This window comes from Octodon degus, unplaced genomic scaffold (genome assembly GCF_000260255.1).
Source record: "Octodon degus isolate 3935 unplaced genomic scaffold, OctDeg1.0 scaffold00091, whole genome shotgun sequence".
Taxonomy (NCBI): domain Eukaryota; kingdom Metazoa; phylum Chordata; class Mammalia; order Rodentia; family Octodontidae; genus Octodon; species Octodon degus.
In genome coordinates, this window is record NW_004524667.1 from 10,266,718 (window position 1) to 10,271,452 (window position 4,735).

Below are 4,735 nucleotides of genomic sequence, written 5' to 3' on the forward strand. Positions count from 1 at the left end.
CCTCTCCCTCTCCCTCTCTCTCTCTCTCTCAAAACACTACACCATTTCTCTCTCGCTTTCTCTCTCTCTCTTTCCCTCCCTCCCCCCACCCCACTCTTGGAATGCATCTCCTGATGATAAGGGGAAATTATTATTTAATACATTACTTAATGCAAACATTCAAAAGACTTTATAAGAAGACAAATTTAAAAACATTCTAGAACATCTAAATATAAATTTAAATATCAATCACATAAAGCCAAGGGAAGGCAGAAAAAAAGAAAAAAAAAAACAGAACAAATACAAAATATATAAAATGGTATATGTAAGCCCTATCAATAATTACACTAAATGTAAGTAATCTATGCCAATTAAAAGGAGATTTGGCACTGTGGATTACAACTGACCCAATTACATGCTTTGTATAAGAAATTCATGTCAAATATGATATATGCAAGCTGAAAATGAAAGGATAAGGAAAATAGATATATCACACAAACATTAATGAAAAGAAAGCAAAAGAGATAAGATCCATAGACCTCCTCCCCAACAATCATAGTTGGCAAAAATTAAAATTGTACAGTCTTGAAGCAGAAGCCTGGGACAGCTGAAGTTTTTGCATATGGATTATTGTTGGGGTGGGCAAGATGGAGACAGTCCCTAGGCCCGGGCAGTGGTGTCCTGCCCAAGAAGGGCAAACTTTAGCCCTAGTGGAAGAAACCACAGTGATACTGGGAGGAAAAACTGCTTCTGCTGCTGCCAGGGCCTCTCCAGGGCCCCCTCGCAAGAAGAAATAGAATCAGGAGCCCCGCCACCAGAAGTAGAACTCTCACAACTCAAAGAAATCTTGGGTCTCTAAGAAATCCCAGTTCATGAAGAAGTACAGGGAACAGAAGAAACCCCAAGAACACAAGAGGCTGGGGCCCCATCGGACCCATTGGGTCCACGAGGACCCCATTCCCAGGCCCCACCCCTGTGCCTGAGGAGGTGGCCTGGAAGTTCTGTCATATTGACAAATCCAAAGAGCTACCACATTCTCTGCCTAAAACCCGAAGCAAACTTGAGGTGGCTGAAGCCTTGGAAGAAGAGATAAGTGTCAAAGACGCTTGTTCTGAGCTGCTGCTGGCTGAGGAGGCTGGGTTTCTGGAAGGGAGGATGGGGAAGACACAGCCAAGATCCGCCAGGATGACACTGTAGAGGCTGTGGACATCGCCAGTGCAGCCAATCACTCCAACTTGAATCTGCACCAATTTGGACACTACAGGTTGAACTCTTCTCGAACTGGGAGACATCTGGCTTTCGGAAGGCGTCGGGGTCATGTGGCTGTACTCCGCTGGGTGACAAAGAAGCTCAGGTGTGAGATCAACATCGTGGAAGCTGTGTGGGACATCCAGTTGCTCCACTCAGAGGCGCTGCTTGCTGTGGCTCAGAACCGTTGGCTTCACATCTATGACAACCAGGGCATAGAGCTGCATTGCATCTGCTGCTGTGACTGAGTGACACGGCTCAAGTTCCTGCCCTTCCACTTCCTCTTGGCCACAGCTTCAGAGACAGGGTTTCTAACCTGCCTGGATGTATCAGTGGGGAAGATTGTGGCAGCTCTGAATGCTCGGGCAGGAAGGCTCAACGTCATGGCTCAGGACCCTTACAATGCTGTCATCCACCTTGGACACAGCAATGGTATGGTCTCTTTATGGAGTCCATCTGTGCAGGAGCCACTAGCAAAGATTCTCTTGTCACTGTGGTGGTATTCAGGCTGTGGCTGTGGATTCTACAGGCATGTATATGGCCACCTCTGTCCTGGACCACCGGCTGAAGGTCTTTGATCTGCGAGGGACCTACCAGCCTCTGAGCGCTTGGACACCAGACCCAGGGAGCAGGATACCTGGCCTTTTCCCAGCAGGGACTGTTGGCTGCAGGCATGGGTGGCATTGTTAACATATGGGCGGGGCAAGGCAAGGCCAGCCAGCCCTTCCTGGAGCAACCCTATCTCACCCACTGGCTGGCAGGCCCTGTGCATGGCCTGCAGTTCTGCCCCTTTGAGGATGTGCTGGTGGTCAGGCACAGTGGCGGTGTCTCCAGCAAGCTGGTCCCGGGGGCTGCTGAGCCCAGCCTTGATGGCCTGGAAAGCAATCCCTATTGGAGCCAGAAGCAGCGGCAGGAGTGGGAGGTGAAAGCCCTGCTGGAGAAGGTGTGTGCTGAGCTGATTTGTCTGAACCCCCAAGCATCTCTTTGGAGCAGCAGGAGGAGCGAGTAGAGCGGCTAGGCTACCACCTCAAGGCCAAGGTGCCCTTCCAGGTAAAGCAAAAGTGGAAGGGCTGCAGCTCCAGTGGCAGCCTGGTGAGGAGGAGGAAGAAAGACCTGGAGCAGGAGCATAGGGACAAAGTCCGACAGAGCCTGGAGGAGCAGCAGAAGCAGCAGAAGCAAAAGGCCCAGCCCACAGAGGCAGGGCCACCTGCTCTGGACAGATTTGTGCGTTGAGCCAGGCTTCCTGGTAGCCCAGAAACAGCCATTCTCTGGGGTCAGCTGGAGGGAAACGACTGCACCTGGCAGCATAGGACAGCCCCTTTTGAGTGGGACTGCGGGCTCTTTGGGTGGGTTGATAACAAAGAAAGTTTTGGGAAAAAAATAAAAAAACTTTTACAGTCTTTGGAAACTGGCCTAAGGTAATTCAGCAAATGACAAGACATCTCTCTATGTAATATAGAATTTGGCTGGATTTTTGTCCCTAACTCCTGGGAGGTAGCTTCTAAATCTTTGTGTTTCCTCAGTGAGAAGAACATCTTTGTTATTCCCAGTAGTGCCTCATGTATTATATAAGAGTTTATGCTAATTAGTTGACTTATAGTGCACCCCTAATAATTTGTATTGGTAGGATTGCTTCAGATGGGGACTTCCATGTCAGAAAAACCAAGCATATAATTAGAGGGTTTGAGGCTTTGAGCTACGAGCTGTGAGCCTGACCTTCAAAGGCTTGAGTTTGACAGCAATTTTGTGACCAATGATTCAATCATGTCAACATATTGAAATCCCAATAAAAACTAGACAATTCTAGATGCTCAAGTAAGTTTCCCTTCCGACATTACTAAAGCTAAGTTTCTGGTGCACACAGCCTAGAAGTTGGAAGATCTTTCCTCCATGCAACTGTCATGCCACTCATATAGTAAATGCTCTACCTGGGAGAAGGCTGCGAATACCTGAGAACTGATAGTCCTCTCCAAATACTTCATAGGAGGGAGGTCCAATGTCAGAAAAGAACATTAGGGAATACTTACTCTACCCAGCCCCCTAGTCTCAAAGCAGGGATTCATTCCAAAGTTAGTGGGCATCAGTTTCAATTTTCCACTCTAGGGCAGTGACAGAAATTCTGTATTTGGGGAGAGGTAGTCAAAAGAACAGAAAGCTCCAAAAAGAAAAATGACTTTATTTGATATGGAATGTGGGAAACTTCAAGCCTAACAGCACTATTGAAGACAACAGAGACTTTGGTAGTAAGCAGCTCATATGTATAAGGCAGTTTTATAAAAGCAACAAGCTATACCATAAATGCAGTTCATCAGAATGAACCAGAGAGAGAAGTTAAAAGAGTGTTTTTGGTGTCAGAACAAACACAAAGATTGACCTCAAAAAACTATTCTGGAAACTGGCCCCATTTTAGTCAGAGAACAATTTAGGTCTCACAAAAACAACAGATCAACAATTAGTGGAGACTAACAGCTACACGTGGTACTAACAGAAGCACAAAACATAAGAATGGAAAGAGACAGTAAAAGAGCTTACACTGGCTCCACTGTCATCCCACGTGCCTATTTGCAGTCCAAGAATATGTCCTCTGCAGAGCAACATTACAACATAGCCACACTGAAAATCACTTGATATCCTTCAGTAAGTGATCAATTAGGCTATCCCATATTACAGAATATTTCTGACAAATGAGAAACTTCTCTTTTAGGTAGAGAAGAGTAGGGTACACATGCAACATTCTGTACTTCCGGAGGGCTGCCCTTGGGGCTGGTTTTTGTCGTACTTCACCTGGGGTGCTGACAGAACCAGCATAATCTGAATACCTCTAGGCTGCTGACAAAGACAGAGAGCAGGGGCCAATTTGCTGTGGCTGGCACAGCTCGGCTTGATCAAGAAAAGGCACGCGACGTGAGGCTTCTCCTTCAGGAGGAAGGGAAAGGACTGAAATGTGCACTGAGCATTCCAGCTCTCTGAAGTGTTGTCTGAGGGACTAGCATCCACCTTGAACCAGAGCGCTGATGAGGAGTGAGCACACTTTGGATAGCTAGCTGGCTACTGGAGGTGGGGGAGTACAGAGTAGTTTGCTGCTATAAAACCACAAAACGTACAATGCCACAGACAAACGTCAAGGGACTAAGAGATCACAAACCCTTAAAAAATAAACTAACAAACCTCTCTACAAAATTACACATAAGCCCAGAGAAGTTACAATCTCCTAAAAGAGGTTTACTAGCCCCAGAATCTTATCTAGGATGACTACTGATTGCTTTTCCTTGTATAAGTCACTCCATAAATACTGGGAAAGGTGGCTACTTTTTTAAATATAGGCTTGTCCAAACCATGCTCCTTACATACATAGATATGTCTCTTTCCCCCACTACCTCTCCTGTCCTTCTCCTCAACTCAGTAATTTCTTTTCTTTTTTTTTTTTTTTTTGAACAGGTCCATTCCCTTTTCACAATATCTATTGTACCCTTCAGATTTCATTTTTTTTCTTTCAGGTTCTCACACT

The 4,735-nt window shown here is 46.1% G+C and overlaps 1 protein-coding gene and 1 pseudogene across 8 annotated transcripts in view; one reads left to right on the plus strand and one right to left on the minus strand.

The window, feature by feature from the left end:
* Positions 1-4,735, minus strand: part of Stau2 (staufen double-stranded RNA binding protein 2) — a 353,933-nt gene that overhangs the window by 149,064 nt on the left and 200,134 nt on the right. The window lies entirely within an intron of this gene.
* LOC101566192 lies at positions 627-2,750 on the plus strand (annotated as a pseudogene).